Below are 27779 nucleotides of genomic sequence, written 5' to 3'. Positions count from 1 at the left end.
CTTTCTAATCTACTTACTTGTTTGCCATTGTTCATCATCTGCAGTTTAACAATATCATCCAGTAATGCAGTGTAACTTATAACCAATGCCCCCCCTTTTTTTCCTACAGCTTCTAATATTTGAATAGTCTATCAACCAAAACATAAAAGGACAGCCTCTAAGCTATCAAAGAATTTTCAAAACATGTGAGCCATGGAAGGAGTAGGCTCGGTTGATGTCACTCAGTGAGTAAAAGAGCCTGATGACCTGAGTTTATCTCTGGGACCCACAGAAGTAGAAGGCAGGAACCTACTCCTGTAAACTGGCCTTTGACTTTCACATGAGTGCCTTGGCACACACACCATGACAGGTGTGAACACATGCACATACACAATAAATAAATAAATGTAATAACATTTTAAATGAAAAAACAACTCAAGTCCTTTCCTCTTCAGAGAATACAAATGATTTGCATAATATAAAAAGCTCAAGAAAGCTTGTAGTAGAGTTTGGGTTCCCAGAGAAAACCAGGCATAGGAAGTTCAAATGGCAGAAGGAGGTGGCTCTGTTGTGACAGACGGTTAAGGTGTTTGTTTAAACAGTGACATTTACTTGAAAGAGAAGGGATATAGAAAAGACATAAATCAAAGACTGGAACCAACCACTCAATATAAGACCAAAACTCCAAACCAAACAGGAAAGATCAGGTTAGATTTCATGAAAACTGTGGTAGGAATATGTAGTACATTTCAGAAAAGTACCCATCAAAATATTTGTTAGTGTTTGTTTGCTCTTTAGTTTTACTAAGAACACATCAGAGCACAGCAGAGTTGGAATGAAGATGCACTCTGTACCGGAGGAGACAGAAATAGACCCTGTGTGCTCATCGGTTTCATCAACAGTGCCTTCTCCTGATTATTTTTGTCTTGTTTTTCAAATGGGATACTGAATAACTACCTCTGTCTCACACCCACACACATTCTAATTCAACCATTTGTTTTTCTTGTTTGTGTCTATAAATATGTTTACACTCAGTGACATCTTCAATAAAACGTGCACTTCAGAAATAAAAGTCAACTATTGAGTTCCTTTAGACCACTAATTAGTCGACAGGACTAATGAGCACCGTAAAAGTGATGTCTTTGCACTGGATGCAATCTATTTTAGTTAGAGTTAAACTTAGTTTTAATGTAAAATAATTTGTCAATAAACATCCAACAAATTATCTATGATCTCTTCACTTTAAGTGTTATAATTTTTAGTCTTAACACATATTTTATCTTTCTATATTTCCATCCATATTCTTTAACATTCTAATAATGCCATATTCAAAGTTTATTCTGATTTTCACATAACAACATGATAATAAAACTGCTTCCATTTTTATTGTGACAAATGAATATAAATGTTACTATGGTAGTTATTTAGTATGAGTTTTTTTAATATTAATTTTTAAAATTATGTAAGAGTTTATCTACAAGATATAATAACAATGGCTTCAGTACTGTAAAAATGTACAGTATTCAGTATAGGTGTATTTTTCAAAGTTACATAATATGATGATAACCATAATTATATAATACTAAGGTTTTTTTAATTTGTGACAATAAATTCTCACAAATGAATCATTGGACTTAGTTTACCATGCCAATAGCAATGCATGAGCTTCTTGGTTTTATATTGAACTCTTAAAGATCTGTCTGGTGAACCATTTTTATGATGTTAATACTTGTCCCTGGCTCACAAGATTTATTAATTAAAAGTTTATCTTTCTAATGTACAATCAGTGCTATTAACACAGAGAACAAGTTACTCCTAATTGACCCTTTACAAAAGAAAAACCTTGTCACCAATATTGTGAGGTTGAGAAATCAGAAGGGATTTCTATTTGTTAATCATTATGACATCATTTTTTTTTAAAAAAAAAGTATCAATATTATCACAGCTTTGAGTCAATGACACTTATTAGAATTACTGCTTTAAATGCAACTAGAAAGTTTAGCAAGAGAGACAATCATCATAAAAAATATTTAAAAGGCATAAATTTTTTTCAAAGGAAAGTATGAATATAAACATACTAATAATTGTATAGAAGTTTAGCATAAATAATGAAAAATGTAGTGCCATTTGTCACATGACTAAAATTATAAACCAAATTGTTAATTACCAAGCAGATGTGACTGGCTATATATAAATGTGAAACATGATATTACAGAAGAGCAATTCATGGTAAGTTCCAGCAGAAGGAAAATAATCTGATATCAGCTAACCTCTTCTTAATGCATAACTTCCCACAACATCAGTGATACAATTCTAACCAAATATGCTAATGGCCAGACTGTTTTTCCTCCACATAGACAATGAAACAGGGAACAAGCTGTTTTCTGGGGAGAGTGGGCAAGATCAAAACAGCAATAACTAGAGAAATGAATAACCACAATATTATAAAAGCTTGTGGGTCACAAGCTTCACATCACAGATTCTACTGACTTATGATTCTAAGGCTCAAAATAACACACAAAGCCCTTCACACTGCATGCCTGACAAAGTAACTTGGTCATTACATATTTTGGTAATAATCTTTATGATCATTCCAAGGTAGATTTCAAAGGGTAGGATGAGGTGATAAATTTTAAACGAAGGCGGGGTAGTCTGGTGAAGGTATGTTAAACTTCCTGGTGACTGAAATCCCTTAAAAAATGGCAAGCTCTCTAACTTTACTATAACTGATGAGAACTGCAATGTTTAAAAAAAAATGGTTAACACTGAATTCTCCTCAAGGTAGATTTAGATCAATACCAATAAACTTACTGGGAAACATCTAAACTTTTCCAATACCAAGACCTCAGATGAACTGGATCAGTGTTTTTGGGGAGAGAGACCTAGCAAATGATACTTTACAAAGTCCTCTAAACTTTAAGGACTACCAATTATTTATAACCATGGATGTAAACAATTCTCCTTTTTTCTTTTGATTACTTTATTTTAAAATCATATATATGTGTGTGTATATATGTGTGTGTGTGTGTGTGTGTGTGTGTGTGTTGAACTAGAACTTCCCCTTCACCTCCTCTTCCATATTTCCCCAATTCCCCTTAGTCCCTTTTGTCAGCCAAGACAACCTCACTTCTACTTTCACTTCGTATGTACATGCACTATTTTATGTATCTGTAAAAAATCTAGGAATCACTAGTGAAATGATACCAAGAGGTTCAGACTTCAACACCAACACAAAATGCCCACAACTGTCCATAACTGCAATTCCAGAGAACCCCAAACCCTTCCTTCCACATGAAATGTTCCTATTTTTGGAATAAGGTGGAATAAAGACTGTCATTCTGATTAGAGCGAAATAAAACCTCAAAGCAGATTTTTATGTCTATTTATATGATTGTTGGTGAAATTTAAAATTTTTTCATGTTTACTGAGCATTTTCATTACATCTTTCAAGAATTATTCATTTCATTAGCCCATTTATTTATTGTTGATTTCTTTCTGTTTAGTATTTTGAGTACTTACATATTCTAAAACACAGTTATTAATTATCTGCCAGATGTATTTCTATAAATTCATTCTTCCACTGTGTATTCTATCTCTTTACTAAACTGTTTACTTGGCAAGACAGAGCTTTTAAGTTCCATAAAGTCCCATTCATCAGCTGTTGGCCTCATTGCCTTAACAATTTTAAAAGTCCTTGTCTATGCTTGCATCTTGGAGTGTTTCCCCTACCTTGCACTTTAAAAGCCTCTTCACATGGTCAGGTTTTACATTTAGATGTTTGTTCAGTTTGGAGTTGATCTTACACTAAAATCAATGCAAGGTGAGAGATAGACATCTAGTTAATTTTTCTGCATGTAGATATCCAGTTCCCCCAAGACCATTTGATAAGTGGGCTGTCATTTTCTCCAATGTATATTTTTGGTTTACTGTCAAAAATCAGGTGACTGCACCAGGATGAGTTTTTATCTGGTCTTGATGCTACATTAATACTAACTTTGTAAAAGTAGTTTTTGGAAGTGTTCCTTCCTTTTCTACTTTATGGACTTTTTGAGAGGGATTGGTATTAGTTCATCATTGAAAATCTAGTAGAATGCAGTAGTAAATACATATGGACCTGAACTATTTGCAGTTGGGAGTCTGGTTATCAATAATGGACCCATTTTATGTAATCCTTCAATCCAGGAGCGCTGCTTGGAGTCCCCGTCGATATTCCACGGCAGTCTCTGCCCCCACCCAGGCTCCCAGCACACCAAGTCCTTCCCAGTTGTGGTTCGGTCTAGCATTCTTTAGCTTGCCAGTTTCAGCATATATTCACTAGTTCTAGGTTTCCTATAAGTGTGAATCGCAAAGAGTCTAGGGCTGCTGATACGATACAACAGAAATTTTTCCGAACTGTCATCTAGGGACTCCTCTGGTCCAAGGCCAAGTACTAATCCAAACATAGTAAAGAAAAGGTGTTCTCAGAAATCCTTCTGCCTGTGCCATTGTCAAATCGGGTCTCTCTTTTTCTTCTCTTTAAAATTTGTGTTATTGAAAGCTTGCATTCTGTATTGATTCAAATCTTGACTCCTGTAACCAAACTGTGTGTTGCCTTCAGCAGTACAATCTAACCATGTAGTTCAAAGATGGCAACTGAGGACTATGGCAATAGCCTGTATTGCTTTGGGAACCTTTCAGGGCTCCATGATCATTAAACCATAAGGAGGTATTCTGCATTTGGCATTGGGGATTTGATTTTAAATAGTCTGGCTTCTGGGAAAAGCTTTCTCCATCCATACAGAGTGCCTCTATTGAAACTCTTTTTTATTGACATATATTATATTATTTTAATATATAATCTTAAATATAATAATATTAATGTATTTTATATAATAATATTATATATTAGTTTATATGGTTAGTTTTTAAAGTGGTAGGTTACTATATGTCATGTTGTATACCCTTAATTTTGATTGATCCTTTCTCCCATATTCCTGACTGTATTCCCATCTAAACCTTTCTACTTTTAATACCCCCTGCCCACTTCATATCACATGTGTTTCACTATAATCCCTCACACTTTTAAGACTTTCTTGTTGGGTAGAATTCATAGTATCAGAAAGTGCAATGACAGTTTTTGGGGAAGGGAAGTCATATTTTGTCTTACCCAGGTGTGGACCCTTCGTGGCTATAGTACTGTCTTGCCAGGCAAAATATTTAGTTGGTACAACAGCGGCATGGCTGTTTGGGAAGCAACCAACCAACAGTTTCTGGATCATATTTGAAGCCATCTCCAGGTGCTAATGCCTGGTATTGCAAACCCGGCCCAACGCCTATACCTGAGAGGTCATGGATCCTAAGACAGATTCCACTATTGATACATCTCTAAATGATATAGAGTCAAACTGCCTTCTAAGTATTTATGTTTATATCCATAGATTAGTGTTGATCTCAGCCTATGTCAGAGAAGATTGTTTTTACAGTGGGTGATGCCTGAAGCAGAAACTCATAACCCGACAAAGTGCTGAAGGTAAGTGATTTTTGAGTGTTCAGCTCTAGTCTGAACATCTATGACACCCTCTCCAAGGCCAAGGAGCATTGTGTAAAATAGGGCAGAAAAAAAATGTTAAGAGCAGAAGGCTGTTTATATGTGCTATGAAGTGCTTTAACTGAACAAGACATGGGTCATTGCAATGAGGATCACATAGCAGCTGTGGCTCCTGCACCAACAATGACGGAAGGAGGTATCTGTAAGAATGGGGAAGGGATAAGAGAGAGTAGTGAGGGGAATATACTCACAGCACATCATAGGCTTGTGTAAAATTGTCAGAAAAGCAAAGGAAAACAAAACAAAACAGTATATATAAAACCCAAAGCAAGCAACAGTCAATGAAAATCATATCAAAATTCTTATATCGTGTTCACAATTTTTCAACTCCTGAAAATCATATCAAAACCCCCAATTCTCCAAATTTCCATTTAATTTTAAACAAAAGAGAACATACCTTTCAGGGAAGGCTCAACCAAAATCAAGTCAGTATGAAATGCCATAAGGAAACTTGATACTTTTTATGCTAGAATAAAAAAAAAAACACATATAAATAGAGATATTTTACTTAAATGTTAACTGTGATCCACCAACCTAATCACTTCTTTTTTATTTGTGATAAACACAATATATATGTTGCAATCAATAACATAAACATTAAAAAGAACAAACAGGTAATATCGTATTATGTGACTTCAAAGAATTCTCTAAAGAATAGTGATTGAGGCAATGTGGTAGTATCATATAAAGAACCACAAAGACCAATGAAATGTAATAAAAATACCATAAGTGAACCCATTCATTTATAAACAACTCATTTCTGACAAATATATCAAGGGCATATAAAGGGAAAAGTCACTGTAATAAATGGTGTTGGGAAATTGAATATTCATGTGTATAAGAGATAAATTAGACCCCACACACTTACATTCATGAAAAATTATGAGGCTGTAAATACATAGCATTCAGCAACTTTCTTTGCTTTTTTTGTTTCTTTTATAATGTAGATGTTTCAACTTCTTCATAGTCAATACTTCAAATTTTCTCCATATTTGGCCCTCATATCTAGAATTCTTTTCCTTTATACTTTCTACTTCCATCCATCACTATATGATAAGATTTTACCCATATCATTCATATTATTTAGAAAACTCCCCTTAGAAGGGATTTGAAAGAATAAGTAAAATCTAAGTATTATAAGCATTCTAAGACTATGAAGCTGTGAATCTTCCAGTGTTCCTTCTTAGTTTTATTACTTTCTGAGAATTTCATACATGTATAGAAAGAAAAAAAATGGTATACACCTCCCCATTTCATCTTTTAAATTCATCCCATCTATTCAACACTTGCCCTGCTATTTCATGGCTTTTTTTTTCTCTTTAAGAACTTATAAACTCCAATGAGTGCTGTTCATATGTGAAGGGCTATGGAGCATCCACTGATACATTGGAAATATACTAGTAGCTACTTTCTAAGAAAGAAGAATGATTTGCCTCTCCCAAGTAGCTGTCAATTACCAATATCTCTTCAGTGGGTGGGTGGGTTTGAGGATGGAGATTATCTACCCATCTTTATCAAATTTTGGCTAGCTTGATCTTATGTAGGTCTTCTGAAATTAACCACAGATGGTATGAGTTTATGAGTGCACTAGCCATGCCCTGTCCAGAAGACAGAATTTCACAGCATTTGTTCCTGTCCTGTAAATTTTACATACTTTCCTCCTCTTCTTCTGTGATATTTCCTGAGTCTTGCGGAGAATGGAGAAATTGATGAAAACACCCTGTTTATGGCTGAACACTCCATACCTTCTCAGCATATTGACCAGCTGCATGTCTCTGTACTGACCAGTGCTCACTATGAAAAGAAGTTTCTCTGACCGATGTTAAAAGGAGCCCAGGTCTATGGGCATAAAGAGAAATACTTAAAAGTCACTTTGACATGATCGTTTAACAAAATTACAATAGTAGATTCTATTCTAGGGGCTTTTGATCAAAATTATAGTACCAGGTATAAAATTCCCTTTTGTGGATCAGGCATCAAATCCTATCAGAATGTGGTTAGTTACCCCATAAAGGTTGTGCCACTACTACACCACTGGACATTTCTCACCTGGAAGGTTGATATTGTAGCATGTAAGGTCCAATGTTGGGTAAGACCTTTAATGTACTTTTCCCGCAGCAGCCTGCATAGCAGCTTCTAGCACTATAAAAGATAGCCAGTGGATACAAGTTTTCCATCATCTTAAACCTGATTTCTTTATGTCCTTAAGCCAAAGTGTGCAGTCTTCCAAAATAGGGCCCTACCAAGTAATTATGGAGAATAAGCAAGGGCAATGTTGTGGTGATATATTGTATCCCACAATATATTGTGCACCCTAGTAAAGCTTATCTGAGGATCAAAGGGAAGAGCCAGCCACTATATTAAACACAGAAGTCAGGCAATCATAGCACATGCCATTAATACTAGCATTTGGGAGGCAGAGATTCATCCGGATATCTGTGAGTTCAAGGCCACACTGGGGAACAGAACCAGGCATGGTGACACATGCCTTTAATCCCAGCACTAACCATAGAGGTCTGGAGGTCTGTACAGACAGACAGGAAGTGATGTAGCTGGGTGGAGAGAGGAAGGGAGATAAAGAACAGAAAGGCATATAAGCATGGGTATACACGAAGTAGATCTCTTTGGCTGTGAATTTCCAAGTGGTAAGAACATGCCTGGCTTCTTTCTACTTTTCTGATCTCTCAGTTTCTATCCAATATCTGGTTCTGTTTTTTTTTTTTATTAATAAGACCATTTAGCAACTCATCTTATACAATGTCAATAGCCTGTGTTGTCTTTGAGACCTCTTGAGCCTCCCTGACAAACAGGGAGATGACCCATGGCTTGTGTTGGAATTTTTGCTTGATAACCTATGTCTTCTGATAACAACATTATCTGCTTACACTAGGTACCTCAATCTGAATTCATTTTTTAAAGTCATTTTTTTTAGGTTGGAATAATAAGTAGTGGATCTCCATGATTTGTTGAACCAAACTAGTGGAGTTCAAATGAAAGCATAATTTCTACTTCCCTTTTCTTCATGACCCACCAACTTTTAACGTCTTCATACCAAACCCCATAACAGTGATTTGAGAACATATCTGATGTCCCCTAAAATCCCATGGAAAGCCCTCCCACTCTACAAAGACTCTGGGAAGCAAAACTATCTGTTCGAGTATTTCCTAAGTTTGCGATCCACCAGGAACAGCTGTGACTGTACTTGGCAACAGGGGATAAAGGTAAAGGAGATGAGGCGATGCCTGAAACTACTGATACTAAGTAAGAATAAAAGAGACATGACAATACCCCAGGGAAATATCAGTAAACAGATGGCTGAAACGCTACAAAGGTTTAACTTGAATATGGAAAAATTAACAATTTATGCATAAAATTTTGTAAGGAGGTAAGCTGAATTTGATAAGTTGCCAGCAGGCAATTGTGTTGAGTATAATCCCTTAGGTCCCCCATCACCTCTCCTGCTCACTAAGCTCTGTGTTCCAAAGGCTGAGCTGTACTGTTTATATTGATGAGGCCCTTGTTTCCTGCATTCCCAGTGGATTTTGCTAGAGAAGTGGGGGTGGGGAGGAATGCATGGCAGGAGAGCTGCCCACGGATTTTATTTTTCCAGCTCTCTGCTGTCAGATAACCAAGATTTAGCTGCATTCTCTGCTGTAGGCCGCAGCCTGTCGGACAGTTTCAGGCAGGAAGTTACTTCCCTGATTTCTTTCTGGCCCCTTCAGGCCCAGGTTGGCTAAGAGTTTCCATTCTTGCTAGTTCTTTCATGCTGCAATATTCCTTCCAGATTTCTCTGAAAGTCCCATCTGCTCTTAGGTTTCTTTATCAAATTCTCTTCAGTTGCCAAGTTTGAATAAGCTATTTCTTGACAACACCCTAATTCAGCATTCTTACATGGAAACAGACCACCATGCTTTAAAACTAGATTATTTTCCTTGTTTTTATCGTATATCCTTCCCATATTCATCCCATCAATATTCTTTACAGTGCAACATATCTTCATTTATTTAAGCTAAAGGAAAAAGGCTATACTGTGTAAATACAATTTTTTAATTAAAAGTATTATCTAGGTTTGGATGGCATTATACTTATTGTTACAGGGTAGTAATACATTTGTCCTTAAAGAGCCTGTTTCTTTGCTTTAAAGCAGGTTGCTTTTGAGAGTGGAAAGGTGGACAGGTCTGGAACATCACTGGCTTTACAAAAATGTAAGTATAATCTTCAAAAAGCATTTACCCTAGCCCTCGTAACATACACACAGACTTCCTTACTCAGACAGACTGTGCTAGCTCTACACAGAAGCAGAACTATCTGATATATGTTAAAGGTCACCCAAACTATTCCCAATTCTCCTTTCCCTGAATGATTTTAGCTATTATTTTCTTGGGTGGTTGAGTGTTGGCTTTGCTTTCTTTCTGTTCTCTTCTTGGCAGACACAGTCATCCATGCATCAGGAACCACACAGTAGATCACTAACAGCTTACAGTGGATTACCCATTGGATCCTTTGCTAGCAAGAGCAGGACACTGGGTGCCCAAGAACATGGAAGTTTGTGAATGTGAGGGCTGGATTGGCAAACAGAGAAGGGCCTGGTGACACGAAGAGGCTTTGTGTGCTTTAGGGGAGATGCGCTTCACATTTCTGTAGGTGGAAAGCACAGGGTTCTCAGTAAAACCATAAAAGCAAAGACCACAGCAAAGGAAGAGATGGATAAATAAAAGCAAAAAGGAAAGGATACATCATAGCTCTATGATGCCCCCAGTTAAGACCATCTGCGCAACATATAGGTCAGCTGCACTGAGGTAAAATAGAACATAACTTCTCTGCTTTTTAGTTGGAATATGACGAAATTTCCTTGTTTAGAATTGAGTTTCCATGGGGGCTAGAGAGAGAGCTCAGTGGTTCCGTGTGTGTACTGCTCATGCCGAGGACCCAGCTTCCATTGCCAGCACTTCTAGGCTGACGACCACCTGTAACACCAGCTACAGGGGTACCTGATGCCTCTGGCCTCTGCAGGCAACTACACTCACATTCACATATGCTCCCCCCCCCAAAAAAAAAACCATACATAGACATAATTTAAAATAATAAAAATAAATCTTTAAAATTATTACAATGTGGCACAAATGGTCACTAATCTCCTACAATTTTACTTTCACACAGGAAACTCTAAGCGCTAACAAATTTTAAGCACTGGATATTTCAAAGAGAAAATTCATCGTAGTGACAGATGTTTTGGTTGGAGGACTGGCATGGTCCCCACACCTCTCAAAGCAGTTACCAGATGTGTGGGTAGCTTTGCTTGGGGTGTGTCTCCCTGGCAAAGCCTCGTCAGGGTTTGTGCAGCTTTCATTCTTTTATGTTGGTTGTTTAAAGTTAAGGACTTCCTACACATCAAGAAAACTTCCCTAGAAAGTCATCTGATGTAGAACAAAGAGCACGAAGAGCTGCTCTGAGAACAGCAGCAGGAGCAGAGCGGCAGGGCTTCGCTGGTGGGGAAGGAAGGAAGCACCTTTACTCTTGGTTTTTGTTTTTGTTTTTTTTTTGTTGTTGTTGTTGTTTATTTTATTTTACAACACCATTCAGTTCCACATAATAGCCACAGATTCCCCTGTTCTCCCCCTCTCGTCCCCCTCCCCCTCCCCCCAGCCCACCCCCCCCATTCCCATGGAAAAAAGAAAGCATCTTCAACAAATGGTGCTGGCATAACTGGATATCAATGTGTAGAAGGCTGCAAATAGATCCATATCTGTCACCGTGCACAAAACTTAAGTCCAAGTGGATCAAAGACCTCAACATAAATCCAGCTACTCTGAACCTGCTAGAAGAGAAAGTAGGAAGTAGTCCTGAACACATTGGCATAGGAGATCACTTCCTAAATATAACACCAGTAGCTCAGACACTGAGACAAACAATCAATCAATGGGACCTCTTGAAACTGAGAAGCTTCTGTAGAGCAAAGGATACGGTCAACAAGGCAAAGCGACAGCCTACAGAATGGGAAAAGATCTTCACCAACCCCACATGTGACAGAGGACTGATATCCAGAATATATAAGGAACTCAAGAAATTAGACATCAAAACGACCAACAGTCCAATTGAGAAATGGGCTTTAGTACTCTTGGTTTCTTTGTGTACCGGCCACTTTCTCCCTGGATGTGCACTCAGAGCTGGCCTGGTTTGGGTGCATTGGGGCCTCACTGAGAAATCCTTCCTGTTCTAGTCTGTGTTCTATTCTAGAATCCTCATTTGTCTCTCTGGCGAATGTGTTGAATTGCCCAATTTTAAGGATATTTCTAAGGCAGATCTCTTTTTCCAGTTGACACATTGTGACACTCATTCAGACAAATCTGCTTTTGCTGTCTTCAAACAGAATAGGTTATGCAGCTTCAAACTCAAAGCACATTCACTGTTTGTGAGGTCAGCAGACCACTACAAAGATTTAGTTCTTCACTGCTGCACAGAATGATTCTTCAGTACTTACTTCCTTTACTGCTTTTCTATTAGATGCAAACTAATTATTTTTGCTTTCCAAATCATCAATTAGCCCACTATTATAGATTCTAATAGAGTTAGGAACTAAATGATCACATTTATCAGTTAAAGGATAAATAGAATGGGCTCTATTTCAAAATCTGTACCACATTTCTAATTCCATATTGTCAATCCCTCAAGGGTGTATTATTTTCTCTCTCTACTGTGTGCTCGGTATACAGTCAAAATCACTGTGTGCTCGGTATACAGTCAAAATCCATTATTTTAAAAAATACTTTGCAATTTCTTGCCTCGTCCAGGCCCGTCTCTATGCATTCTCAGGTCAATTTTCGGGTCTGCATGTCTTACATTATCTTCAGAGTTTCACAGTTGCAAGGAGAAAAATAAAGACCTCCTTTAGACTGACATTTAAAGGTTTATTATTCTCTCTTTGATATATGAGCTTAATGCTCATTAACACTAAAATGAACCAGCTGAGAAAAGAAAAAAAAAATCTACCTTCAAAGATTCAAGAATAAATAATGTAACACAATCCCTTTTCTCTCACCTCTCTAAAATGATATTAACCAATTCCACATTCCTTCAAAGAAAGCTTTTAAAAGTTTAATACTGTCTGCCTTCACTTTTCAAAGGTGTGCTAATGCCTTCCTGGAGTCTGATTGCTTTGAGAGGAATTCCTTTGCCTCAAAGTAGATTTAAAACATCCTCTTCTATCCCATTTTCTATATTCATCCTCTAAGATTAAATATAGAAGACATCAAAACTCCAAGGTTTTTTTTAACTAAATACAAAGCATGTAATCCTTTGAGAAATGTTATGATTGTTTAATTCTTCCATAATTTGGCAAGTTTCAATAGTAGGAAAAAATATTTATGTATATACACAGCAAATGAAGATGAGTGTTTAAATCAACATTTTTTTTCATTAATTCAAATTAATTCTATTTAAAAATAATCCCTGTTCTATTTTCCTTATAGGCTTCAATCCTGTGGACATTTATTTATTTCTCTCTTGTATCCCAAATAAATACATCAGCCAAGCACATGTCTAGTCATGTGAGTCTAAAGGTAATTTCATATGCCTCTTTACAGGTGACCTATCATGTATAGACTATACAATCAAAAAAGCTCAGAATTAAAACCTGAAATATCCTCGCATATGAAACACTTGGATTTCCACACAGACAAAAAGTGAACAAGAGTGAGGATGTCACAGATCTTTCAGGGTGAATGACAGTTGCTCATCAGAACTTTTCCTTTGCACCTTCCCTCAACAGGCACCTTCTGTCTCGGAGTACAGTGCTGGAAAGGGAAACTCCCCAGAAACCAGAGTGTAGCCCCATGTGGGTGATAGCTTCGATTCCTCCTTGGGATCCCCTTTCTAGAATTTTCCACTTGCTCAAATTCGCCTTTCTCAAATTTCGGTCCTTACTGCTGATCAGGATTATCTGAGGGTCCAGTTTTGTACAGCCGACTGAATACAGAGATAACAAGATAGCTAGCTTTCCTATCTGATGGGCTTCACTCCCTTATGGGGAGTGGAACAACTTTTGCCATAGGACTGGTAGTGACACAGTATCAGAGACTGAGTGTGTCCTCTAACTCAATGTTGGCTTGACCCTGACCAGAGCTTACAGAGAAGAAATAAACAGATTCCACTGGGGGGAAAATATAGCAGCTATTTGAAGTTCTAACTGTTTCCCCCTCCATTTGTAAATTTCAATGTAAAAACATTTTATCAGCATTTAATGCTGAAGTTTCTACCCATAGTCCTCATATGCCTGAAACCTTCTGAGAATTCTCATGGTCTGTGAGTTCTGATCCAAAGGCCTCAGATTTGGCATGGGTCTTTGCTTTCATAGCAGACTCTCAGGTAACGTTGGTACTTAGCCACAGACCATATTTTGAGAAGCAAGTGACTTTAGTGTACGGTAGAATTCCCTGGGCAACTTAATTCAAACCCAAAAAATGTCAAACTCTGGAGCAGGATAAATGAGGTGGGACCCAGGATTTTTCGTTTATATTTCTTTCAGAACTGAAAATTCTTAGGCTTTAGCATGTTGGACAAGTTCAGGGTGTGCAGGATTCAGCTTTGGATAAGATATCAGTCCAAAGCACGGGATGTACTTTGGCTTTACAAATTAAAAAGTCTGGAATCTGAGATAAGTAATTTCAGAACTCTAAGGCACAGTTCCCAAGGTTACAAAATGAGCTTGGTAAAATCTGCTCCATTTCTCTGTCAGCACTGCTGTGTCTCTCAAACAGATCACCTATGTTCAACACCGGTCATGTGTAAGCGACCTGCCAGCCCTCCGTAATCATTTCCAGAGTCATCTGATCCGATACTCTGTCACCACCTTCTCCCTGATGTGCTGCCAGACCCACTTTTCCAGTCTTTGAAATATTCAAAGGGGATCACAGTATTATACTCCAAGGGAGTCCTGGAACACCACCAGCAAGCCCAGACACTCAGAATGGCCACAAGCATCCACTTAGGACAGTGCATGAGAGCAGCAGGCTTCACCTGTGCCTAAGCTGGCTTCTCTCTGGATCAGAAACAATTTTCCAATACTAAATTTGAACTTACGAAGCCTCAGTTTCTTAATAGGTCATTTTTATCTTCATGTAATCTTGTATGCTTTTATTCTCATGGCATCTAAAGCTTTGGTTTAGAGACTTTGGTGATACGTGATGAAAGTCTCCCCATCACATGTGTCTCAGAAGCTAAAAGAGTAATGGTGTGTTTGATAACTTGGAAACAATGCAAGTGTCAAGTGATACCCCAGCTCTTCTATTCCCTCCATTTCTTTGATCATCTATCAACTCCTGAGCTCCATAAGCCAATAGAAAATGCCCTCTCACTTTCTACCCCCAGCTCCCTCACAGTCAGCATCTGCTGTCTATCCATGGGAAATTTCCACTGTGAAAGATCATCATTCAAAAAGCATCAGGATATACCATCCGTTGGAAAAAAACAAAGACAAATGAGTCTGGGTATATGAAATGGTGTTCCACAGTATTCACACATGCATACTCATGTAAAACTTTTAATACATCCTTCCTGACTTAAAAGTATTTCTCGTGCCAAGTTTGTTCTGAACTGGGTTGAATGACCATGCCACTGTGCTTAGAGATGGAAATGTAATGCTGGGCAGCCTGAAGATCAGTTCAGAGGAACTGAAGACTAGGTCCTCTCCCCTCAAATGCATGCCACTTGCCTGCCTGCAACCAGCTTCAGACATCTTCCCTACCAGACTGATTCCTGAAACTACAACATGAATAAGTCTCTTTTGAGCCAAGGAAAAAGAATAAATTAATCTTTGCTAACTAACTAACCTAGTCTAGAGTAAATTTGCAAGATTCTTTGCAACAAAAGTAATTGTCCTTGTTTCTTAGTGTTGCTAGGATGAGTTAGCCCAAATGTGTGACTTAAAGCAACAAAAATGTATCTTATAGTCCTGTAGGTCATAAGACAAAAATGTACTCTACGTATTAATACTGGATTGTTCCTCCTGGAGTTCTAGGATAGAATCAACTCTCCATGTGTACATTATGGAGATGACCTACAAACCTTGGTTCATGCTGCTTCTGTCTCTGCCAATAGAATCTCAGTGCACACTCAAATCTGTTCCATACCCATACAATTGTTACCTTCATGTACTCTCTGACTGTTCTGCACGTTTTCTGCTGTAGGATGTCTTTCTGTACACTGTGAATATGTGCTGCTCTCATTGGTTGACAAATAAAGCTGTTTGGCCAATGGCAAGGCAGAATAAAGTTAGGCCGTACATTCAAACTGAAGATGGAGATGAAGAAGGGTGGAGTCAGTGGAGACACAGCAAGCCACCACCAGGAGAAACAAGATGTGAGAGGAGAACAGGTAATGCTACAAAGCCATGTGGCAAAACGTAGATTAATAGGAATGGGTTGAGTTAGGCTGTAAGAGGTAGCTAGCAAGAAGCCTGAGCTGTAGACCACACAATTTGTAATTAATATTAAGCCTCTGAGTGATTATTTTATAAGTGGCTGCTGGACCACGGATGGGAGAAATTCATCCGGAGAAACTTCTGGCTACAATTTTCCATCTTTTTGCAGTTACAGTGAGCCAATTTATGTTTTATAGGATAATCTCTTAAATCCTAAGTAGTCTTCACAACTTCACAACATCTTGCCATGTAAGCTTGTTTGTTAACATGTTTAAGAGAGTAGGATATGGCTAGTTTGGGAGGTTCAGTGTTCTGTCTCCTGTTCTATCTGGAAAGATACCTTATTCATGATACACAAAATAAAGGCATTAAATGTCAGAACTGGATGAAATAGATGGAGTATCTAAAGGAAGATATTGAGGATCTAGGGAAGAGAAAACAAGGACCAAACAAGTGAGAAAAACCCTATTAAAAATGCAAATTATGAAAAGAAAGTCTACCTATTTCATAGTTTTATTTTACTTTAGTTCTAGTTTATATAGTTTACATTGTTCTACTTTACATGTAGTTCTGCTAGAAAATAAATGACAGTTATGCCTATGGTAATACAAATATTGATATCAACATACAAAATATGTGATGAGAATTGTAGTGGTTATATTTTAGCACTGGGGTTATGGATCACTTTTTCTTCCATTTTCAGGAATGTATAGTGAGTCTACCTTCTTATATCTTTCAATGTTGTGAATTGTCCTACTCCTGATTATATTTCCATCTGTGGGATGCCTACAGCAGACTCTCCAGTGGCCTCTCTATATAATATTCATGTTTGCTCCTTTAGTACACCCTCCAAACATCATCCAAAATACCCATCTCCATGGTTATCTGCCTCCTTACCCCCTTCTGCTTCTCCAGTCTCAGCTTGTCTGTTTTTTGTGCTCCAGGCAGTGAACTTGATGATCCTCACAGTTAGACATGCAGCCATATCCCACCAGCATGCTGATCACTGCCCTACATTTCATGCTACCTTGAGTCTTTGTGGGACTGTATCTCGGCAAGGAAAGAAACTGTTATGTCTAACATTTCAAATGATTCCCAGCAAATTATGGCTCTTAGCAAAGGTGTTGAATATCACACTCTTTTTAAAATAGACTTGTAAATAAGATCCCCTCTTCTCTTTTCTCAGACAAAAACGTGACAGAGTGTTCTGCCTTGGTTAATGGCTGCTTTACTAACTACTCCTTCCAGCAGAGAGCCATTGCAATATGACCACAAAATCATTGGCTCCTATCTTTTAGAGCACAGGAATGTGCCCTGGAAAACAATAATGGGAAACATCGGTAGAAACAAGGACTAGAAGCAGCCACAGAAAATCAGTAGTTTTGTTACTGCTCTGGCTCTCCAGGCAGTGATCCATTTTCAGAATGCTTCTGAATTTGTTTCAAACATCTCCTTTTAGGAAAAGTATTGCTACTATTGACAGTAAGTTAGCAACATACTCAGAGAAAGCAGGGATGGAAGATGCTTTTCCTGAGTGCCTCCAGACAGTTAGTATTATATACAAATCCAGTGGGCGAATACTAACAAACACTAAATAATAAAATGTTTTATCATCTGGTCCACAAAAGGTGGACCTCCCCTTTTAAAATAACCTAACAGCAAATACTTCATAATTACCTCATAAACATGATTTTATTATTCTCCATGGAATAAACCATCTGCCAGAAACTCCAAAGCTAGAAGACAGGCAAAGTGTGGGCTTTTATCTCAGAAACCACAGCCACTCTCCATTATTGCATGATCTCCCAGTCCAGCATGTCATTGGGATGGTAGGCTTGTTCAGGCACTGCTAGAGTAAGAAAGAAAAAAAGCTCAGGAACAGAACACAGTTTTTTGTTGTTTTATATGCCATTATTTGACTTCAAGCTATAGTTAAGCAATGGATAATACACATTCCAGTTAGTGAGAAAGACAGATCTCTTGAACATTCTTTCTTTATAGTACATTCCTCCTTCAATCTAAAATTTGAGGTTCAGCATATCATATGAATATTGCAGGATTTGGAACAAGAGTGTTTGTGTGTTTTCTGAAATGATAATGCTGTTTTATTATTATTGTGTTATTAGACCACAACTCATCTATCTTTTATCTTAATCACAGTATTTATCAACATTGTATGATGGATTTGAGGCGCATAATGATCACAGTCAGTATTTATGGAAGCTTGAAACTCCTTCGAGTTAATCTTCACAGTTGACATTGTTCATTTTTAAAGAAAACATTGGATGTGTTAGCTACCATAGTTAAGCAATATCTAGTAAATAAATAAAAAAATTAGGAAAATATAAAATAAGATGTGCAATAGATGCCCTAAATTTTATAGCAAACAAAAATGAAACAACACACATCCTGTTTCACATGTACAATCACAATAATTGGAGCACCATGTTATATATTCACAAATAATTACTAGAAATAAAATATATTGCATTCATCTCAAATGAAGGTTTAAGCATTGAGTCATGGCATGAGTTTTAACTAAAAAAAAAAACTATAAAATGTCATTGAATTAAGGTAATAAGAAAATCTTGTAAGGGATAGAAGTACATATCAGCATTAAAAAAAAAAACATTCCTTGCATTGTCCTCAATTGTTCTGCAGAGAATACTGGGTTTGGAAAAATTTCTACCACATAAAGTCAATGAATTTCAATATATGAAAAGTAAGGAGAATAGTGTTGTATATTGGTGTCTATCAAAACAGCAGATGTTTAAAAATAGCAATTGGTGATGATATTGATGACATGACTTGTCCTCCAAGGGAATTCATAGGCAACTGCTTCCTTGGTTGCAACACCAAAGTCCATTAATAATGTTTTAGAGAGTAAATTTTAGAAAAATATCTAATAGCCATGAAGAAACAAAGAAAATTCTCAAACTTTAATTTTAAATATTTTTATGCACGAAACAAACATGCCATAAGACAGGTTGTATACTTAAAAGAATCTTTGCTAAAATAAAATAGAAGAAAATCTTACCTTGCATCAAGTCTCTTAGTTAAAAACAATGGTATTAAAATATAGTAGCATTTTAGCAAAAAAAAAATGAACATTTAGATGACTAAGAACTTCTGTATGATTGTCTTTATTCATTTGAAAATTATTTTTTATACATAATAACAAGATGACTTTAAAGTTAAGAAGACAGAAGTGCAAATACACATGCAGACACATAAACATATAGATATATACATCTATTGCTAAGAATCAACCTCAGGGTCTCATGCAGTCCAGGCAAGAGATCTACCACCACTTCTTTATTTATTTAAGAATAAATCAAACTGGTAAAATAGTTCAGTTTTAAAAGTCAAGCTTCATGCTGGGTGGTGGTGGCACATGCCTTTAATCCCAGCACTCAGGAGGCAGATATATCTATGTGTATTCAAGGCCAGTCTGGTCTATAGAGCAAGTTTCAAGACAGCCAGAGATGTTATATAGAGAAGCCCTGTCTCACAAAACAAAAACAAAACAACAACAGCAAAATCAAGTTTAATAAAAGTAGTAACCTGCCCTTGCTCATACAGCAAGGAAAAGATGTAGCCTGTTTTGTAGAGCGTGCCCATCTGACTCTATTTCCTCCTTGCTCCAACTCATAATTCTGTATGGTATCCCATTACAAAGAGAATATGTCAAATGGCATTCTTATGTAATATTTCATCATATTTATTTAGTGCCTACATTACAGTGTATACCACCAACTTGGCTCTCAGGTATGTTTTAATTTGCCAGAAGACTTATATCCTTCATCTCAGTCATATGTCTCACCTTGCCTGCAATTGAGGTGCAACCTCTGAGACAATACAGCCTATATTTAAAATAATGCTGAAAGTCTTTTCCTCCTTTTGAAAACCCAAATCATAAAAAAGAAAAAGCTTAGCAAGAAGTACAGTGTCTACCATAGGAGCAGAATGAGCCACAGGAAAGCCTAAAGAATTCGCCAAGAAAGACAACACAGTGCAGGGAAGAGCATCAACTGACTTAGAATCCTATTCAGGTGCTTGGGTAAGTAGCTGCATTCTGTGTTTTCTGAGCTGGGGAGAGAGCTCGGTGGGTAAAGTGGTTGCTGTGCAAGCATGAAGACCTTGGTTTCCTCTCACCACCCACATAAAATTCTTAGTAGCAACACCAGTCTGTATCTCCAGATCTGGAGGAAGCAGAGACAGGCAGATCCCAGGGGCTCGCTGGTTCGCCAGTCCATCTGAAAATAAGCTAAAAAATATGGTGGGTAAACAATCAAGTAAAGACACCCAGATATCAACCTCTGGACTCCATATGTGCCTGCATGAGTAGGTGTACCTGTACACACAATTCATAAACATGCACAGTCCCCTGCCCTCAAACCCCCAAGTTTTGTGCTTATAAGCAAAAGAGATTAGGGGCTGGAGAAACAGATAATTGTTTTTGAAAATTGGAATTGACTGGCTTTATCTGTTCACCTTCTAGGGAAGTGTCCATTTGCTGAGTCAAACAGGAAAGGTAGCATGATAGCATGAATCCAGGCCAAAAGGGGGGAAAAAATCACAAAGGTGACAGAGACTACAGAAGGTACAGTATCTCCATAACAACCCACTTTCTCAAAATCAACCAGAATCCTATAGGAAATGCATTAATCTTTTCCAAAGGCCATGGTCACATGACCTCCTGATGTTATACTAGATCCATCGTCACACTAGGAACCACAATTCCCCTAACATAAACCTTTCGGGGTACAAATCACACCTTAACCATAGCAGCTCCTAAAGCCACCTGAGTCTAAGTTTCACAAGCTAATAAGTGAGTTATTACCATTCTTTTTTGTTTTGTTTTGTTTTGTTTTGTTTTGTTTTGTTTTGTTTTGTTTTGTTTTGTTTTGTTTTGTTTTTCGAGACAGGGTTTCTCTGTGTAGCTTTGCGCCTTTCCTGGATCTCACTCTGTAGCCCAGGCTGGCCTTGAACTCACTAAGATCTGCATGACTCTGCCTCCCGAGTGCTGGGATTAAAGACGTGTGCCACCACCGCCCGACTGAGTTATTACCATTCTTGATTGGTGTCATGGTATTTAAATTCTTCTGATATATCCTGCTATACAATACATATTATTGAACAAAGTGTACTGGTTAGTTTTATGTCAACTTGACACAAGTTATGGTCATCTGAGAGATGGGAACCTCAGTTGAGAAAATGTCTTCAAAAGTTTGGGCTGTGGGCATTTTCTTAATTAGTGATTGATACGGGAGGGTCCAGTCCATTCTGGGTGGTCCCATCCCTAAGCTGGGAGTCTTGGGTTCTATAAGAAAGCAGACTGAACAAGCCAGGAAAGCAAACTACTAAGCAGCACTCTTTCATGGCCTCTGCAACAGCTCCTGCCTCCAGGTTCCTGCCCTGTTTGAGTTCTTGACCTGACTTCCTTCAGTGATGAACAGTGATGTAGAACTGTAAGCCAAATAAACCCTTTCCTCCCGAATTTGCTTTTGGTCAAGATGTTTCATCACAGCAATAGTATCCCTAACTAAGACACAGAGTCTCAATAAAATTAAAGTTTTATCATTAGCGATTGAGGGTATAGTTAATAATATATGAAGAAATGAGGTCAGTGGTTAAAGTAATAAATATTCCTTCTTTTTTGTATAGGTTATTCACAATGCTGCCCATCATTGTGAATAAAAATTATAATTAAAATTGAGGAGTAATATCAGTACAGTTTTGAGTGCAATAAAAAGGAAATCAATGTTTAACTATATTTTTAATTATAAAAATGAATATAATGAGTAATAGAAATAACATTACATATCCTTTGACCCCAAATTCCAATGACACCATAGAAATAATTGCTGCTGGATATGGCTATCATCTTATCATTTTGGTTTAGAATTTTATAACATATAAATGTATCAGAATTACCATTTTATGTATCAATTTACATAAAAAGATCAAGTCTATAATCTTTATTTACATAAACATAAGTATAGCTATACAAAGGATACCACATATACCATGGGAACTAATTAGAGGCAGACATCTTCTACATCGTTTTCTAGGACACAGAAATTTTATTTCTGTAGGTTCTGAATGGTTTTGTTACATTAAATTTGATAACTCTTCCTGTTATTTGTCCTTATGTGTTATCACACATTAATATTTTAATTGCATATAAAAATTTCAGGCTGTGTAATAATTCAGGGCTTTGTTCTCTTGTGTCTTCTAGGTAAAATCAGAATATATAACAATAATGATAATTTTAGCTTCTTTTCCTAGTTTTAATGCTTATTTTCCTTATCTAATTTGTAACGGTTAATAGATAAACATATCATTAACATAGGAGAAATTTTCTTTTCTTTTCTAGTTTTCATATCTATTTTCCTTTTCTTCTAATCACATCTGATGTTTTGGGAAAACTATGAATATGCTCCTCCCTACCTGCAAAAGCTGCCTTTGAATCTGAGCTTACTACTGGATGGGGAGGCTGAATATCCTGGGGACTGCTTCCTCATACAGCTCACTGCTTTTCAGCCCATGCTGATTTCCCTAAGGTCAAGGACATCTTAGGCTACATGGCGAATGCCAAGCCACCCTAGAGTGAGATCCTGACTCAATAAACAAACAGCAAGGTAACATAATGCTTCCAAAGGAACACAATACCCTCCTGCAGCAGACACTTAAAAGAAGATTGTGGAGTTGGAAATGTAGCTCAGCTGGCAGAGTCTTTGGCCAGCACCTAGGAAGCCCTGCGTTCAATTCCCAGCATATGGTAGTATGCATTTCAGCATCCTGGAGGTGACAGCAGGAGGATCCAAAGTCACAGTCTACCTCCAGCTAGCAGGTTTGAGGCTACCCCAGGTCACATAAGATCCTGTCTCAAAGATGCCCTGGGGAGCTGTGTTAGTTTAAGTCGCTGTGGCAAATACATGAAAGAGACAATGAAAGGAAGAAAGGATTTACTTTGACACAGTGTCTCAGAGTTTTCAATTGATTATTGATTATATTGTTTCTGGGCCATGCTGAGGCAGAACAGCAGGGCAAGCTCATTTACTTCATACCAAGTCAGGAGAGTGAAAGAGTCGGGTAAGGAGGGGCAGGCCAAGACATGGTTCCAAGAACACATCCATTATAGACTATTTTTACCAGCTAGGTTGTGATGATATTGTATCCCCCAATGTATTATGCACCCTAATAAACTCATCTAGGGTCAGAGAACAGAACAGCCACTAGATAGACATAGAAGCCAGAAAATGGTGACACACACACCTTTAATCCTAGCATTCTGAAGGCAGAGATCCGTCTGGATCTCTGTGAGTTCAAAGCCACACTGCAAACAGCCAGGCATAGTGACACACACCTTTAATCCCAGGAAGTGATAGCAGGAAGCAGAAAGGTATGTAAGGCCTAAGGACCAGGAACTAGAGTCTTTTTAAGCTTTTAGCAGCAGTACAGCTGAGATTCGGATGAGGACCCAGAGTCTTTGAGTCTGAGGAAACAAGATCAGCTGAGACATAGGCAAGACTAGGTCTTGTCTCCTAAGCTTCCAGAAACTCAAGACAATGCCACAAGCTGTTTACCAAACCATGAACACATGAGCCTATGGGGGACAGCTCCTATCCAGTCCATGACAAGAATATCAAAATGCTTGAAAGCAAGTTCAACAGATACCATGCTTTATTTTGTTTTCAAACACGGAAAGTAGATTTAGATTTCTGTGCATGTGAGTGGGGCACTAGAAAAGAAACCGTAAGAGAGAAGACTCCTTCATCAAGAAGGTAGGTAAATAAGGAAAGAAAGGTCAATGAAATACATGTGAAATCAGAGCAGGGTAGGGGGCACTACTGGGAGGGAGGGAGGGGGTCAGCACCAGGTAAATGTGGTGTCAGTGGGGAGGGGGCAAAGAACAAAGTACATATGAAAATTCTGTAACAAAACTCCACGACCTGGCATACAAAGACATGATAACTTAAATATTAAAATTCAAAAGGACAAGTATAAGGAAACTCAGTGAGAAGTAAGTAAAACAGGTGACTCAATAATGTTAGGAAAAGGATTGGTGCTACGGAGATGAAATCTAGCAAAGAGGATGTGATCATGAGAATGACTCATACAGAAATGACTCAGTATGACATATGAGACATAACAGTCCAGAGCATAAACAACAGACTTGCTCCAGCCAAAGAAAGAATTTTGAAACTGGCTCTATTAATACAGGTCTGTAATTCCAGCTGTTCTTGAGACAGGCAGGAGGATTGCCAGTTCAATCCCAGCCTGGGCTATAGAAAAAGCTTAAGGACAGCCTGGGTAATTTGATGAAATGCTGTCTCAAAAAAAAAAACCGTTTAAAAAAGATGAGCATTTAGCTCAGTGATAGAGCACTATCCAGCATGTACCAGGCAGTAGATGCAATCCTGAGAAAAGAGGGAAGGGGAGAAAATAAAGATATATGTCACATCATAAAAGAAGCACATGCTTGAAGTTTAGAACTCTAAGAGAAGGGCAAGGTGTGAATAAAACCTTTCTAATCAAGTAACAGCTGGAAACTTCGTGTTCTTAGGAATATTCGTGTACAGGAAGCTCGTGTGGTCCCAGATAAACTTAACCAGAAAAGATTCCTAATGTATCATATCATTATCAGGCAGTCATAAATACAAAATAGAATTCTAAAATCTTTCTCCAGGAGAAAAAAAATCCAACTTACTTTTTAAGGAACTCCTATCAGATTAATGGCAGATTTTTTTTCAACAGAAATCTCTCAAGAAGACTCTCAAAATATTTCAACAGAAATCTTACCGAAGTTACGAAAGAAAATGACTACCACTGAAGAAACTTCAGAAGTGAAAGAGAAACAAAGAATCTTCAAGGCAAGTAAAACCCGAGGGAATTCATTATCAGCAGATTGCTCTTACAGAAGATGCTCAGGAGTGCTCTACATCTTGAACTGTAACACACATAGCCAACATCATATGAACAAATGGACGTATAAAGCCCACTAAGAATACAGACCTGTAAGTGCATGTAGTCCTAACCCACAGAAATAGAGGCAGAGGAATTACAAGTTTGATCCTGGCTCCAGGGCAAGATCAAGAAGAGGAAAACGATGAGGAGCAGGATGAGGAAGACAGGACCAAGAGAACAAGGAGGAGAAGATACTTAAAAATGGAGGAGAAAATAGTGATTATTTATTTATCATTACAGAGCACCATTACCACAAATGTAATCAATAAGAGAAAAGCAAACAAACAAAAAACAGTTTGTATTCCAAATAGAAGAAATTAACAACATGGCAGGCATGCTATCTTTACAACTGAGTACTAACATTCAATAGAATCATATTACATTCTGTCACTTAAGAGCCTAGATTAAGAACAGGACCAAGCAATATGCTGCCCACAAGAAACACATTTGATCAGGAAAAAACACACATTAAATCAAAGTGAAATATGGAAATATAAAACAGAAAGTAAGCAGGAGTGAGTTATATTGATACCAGAAAGTATGGACTTTAAGACAAATTCTATGTAATTCTCAAGGAGTAACTTAAACTGCAAAATGCCACAATGATAAATGCATATGCACCTGATGCTGGAGCAATCAATTTTATTATTATTTTAAACAATTTGTAGTTTTAAATTTATTTTGATCATATTCTTCCCCTCTCCCAAGTCTTTCCAGATCCCTGCCCCTTCTACACCCTTCCAACTTTAAGACTTTCTCAAAAAAATAAACAAAAACCACAATGTAACAATGAACACTCCCCCAAACCAAGAAAACGAAATAAAATATCACCTAAAATGAAATAAACAACACCCTCAAACTGTAACCTAATAAAATCATGCACATGAAAACCGAGGAGTCCATTTTATGTTGTTCAAGTACTCCTGAACTTGAAGTCTGTCCGGGAGTGGTTGATACTCCCAATGTCAGTCCATTGGAAAAAGTTGACTTTCCCTCTCTCAGCAGACCTAAATGACAGTTCAGTTGTTAACCTTTACACTAGTGACTAGGTTTTCATCTATCCATTCATTTAAAAATCTATGTAACAAAATAAAATATAATAAGATAAAGCAAAAACCATCACATTGAAGTTGGACAAGACCAAACAAGAGAAGGAAAAGAGCTCCAAGAGATGGCACAGGAATCAGAGACCCACTCGTTTGCATATTCAGAAATCCCATAAAACCATTAGAGCCGAAGTCATAATATAAGCATAGAGGACCTGGTGCAGACCCATGCAGGCCCTGTGTATGCTGCTTCAGTGTCTGTGAGTTTATATAAGCTTTGCTTGTGTTAATTAAGAGGGGCTTGTTTTCTTGGTGTTCTCCATTCCTGCTGACTCATACACTCTTCCTGTCTCCTCTTCCCTGAGTGTGTGTGTCAGGGGACAGGGGTGTTAGGACAGGAAGATCTGTGGGATCTACTAGAGATCCACTAAAGGGGATGTGAAAGGTTTTCTGCTTTGAAACTAGAGATGAGACTGGGTCTGAAGGAAAAGATCTGCAGTCAGCCGTCTGTGGGTTATGTCCCATGGAAGACTGCTCAGACATGGGTTTAAGTCAGCAGAAAGTCTTTATTAACCTGCCCTTGAACCACCCTGGGTGTCTGGGATCCCAGTGTAACCCAAGCCTTTCTCAGGGTGAGCTTCTAAGCACAAAAAAACATATTCTGTTTTGACATACAGTTAGCCAGAGACAGAGCTACAGAAGGAAGGTCAAAACTACCAAGAGATATTGTCTCACCCTAGTAAGGATGGCTATTATCAAAAACTAAAAAATAACAAGTGCTAGAAAGGATGTCATAAAAGGGAGTTCATGAATTGTTGGGAGATATATATTTTTCTTAAAAATAGGTATAATATAAGATCTATCTAATTCATATATCCATAATATTTATCATATACATGATATATATATATATGATCCATCACATATAATTCTAGTTATATATCAAAAGTACTAAAACTGCATTGTAGTGAAATATCTGTAATCCCATTTGATTATGAGATTACACCCATAATAACCAGAGTATGGAATCAACCTCTGTCTACAACAAGAATACGAACATGGGGGCTGGAGAGGTGATTCAATGGATAAGAGCACTGGTTGCTCCTCCAGAGGACTGGGGTTTGATCCCCAGCATTCACAGGTTGCATAAAACTATCTGTAACTCTAATTTCAGGGGATACAGTGTCCTCTTCTGGCCTTTGAAGGCACCAGGCATGCATATGGTAGAAGAGAATACATATGTTTGTGTGTACACATGAATACACTGAATATCATTCTATTATACACACACACACACACACACACACACACACACACACACACACACACAAATAGTACCCTCCCCTTCACAGAAAAATGGTTGGATATTACATCAAGTAAAATAAAAGAGACAATGAAAGACAAATGCCACATTTTCTTTTCACAAGGAAGCTAAAATACTTGATAAGAATATAGAATAATAATTAGCAGAGATTAGGAAAGGAGAATGAGCAGTAGGAAGTCAGATAATGTATGCCAATACACAAGATTTAGTGAATAAATCCAAGGTTGCTTTCTACACAATGTAGTGACTAGTTCACAGTAAGTTTTACATATTTTGTGAAGACTTGAAAGCAAGGAGCTCAGTTTCCAAAAATAAAATAATAAGTAAATAGATGGACATATTAAGTACCTGATCTGGTACATAGGCATTGTAAGCATGCATTGTAATGCATATATATTTTATCTCATAATTTGTACAGTTATTATGTGCTGCTTAGAAATCAAAAGAAAAATA

The 27779-nt window shown here is 37.6% G+C and overlaps 1 long non-coding RNA gene across 1 annotated transcript; it reads right to left on the bottom strand.

The window, feature by feature from the left end:
• Positions 1-5883: 5883 nt before the first annotated feature.
• LOC143272694 (uncharacterized) lies at positions 5884-24819 on the bottom strand. Its single transcript, XR_013050312.1, has 3 exons — positions 24700-24819; positions 17661-17832; positions 5884-6032 (listed from the first exon to the last, which is right to left on the bottom strand). It is a non-coding gene; the product is annotated as an uncharacterized LOC143272694 (long non-coding RNA).
• Positions 24820-27779: the final 2960 nt, after the last annotated feature.

Source organism: Peromyscus maniculatus, chromosome 4 (assembly GCF_049852395.1).
Source record: "Peromyscus maniculatus bairdii isolate BWxNUB_F1_BW_parent chromosome 4, HU_Pman_BW_mat_3.1, whole genome shotgun sequence".
In the NCBI taxonomy this organism is placed as follows: Eukaryota; Metazoa; Chordata; class Mammalia; order Rodentia; family Cricetidae; genus Peromyscus; species Peromyscus maniculatus.
Note: the sequence above shows the minus strand (reverse complement) of the source record. Positions and strands in the feature narration are given on the sequence as shown.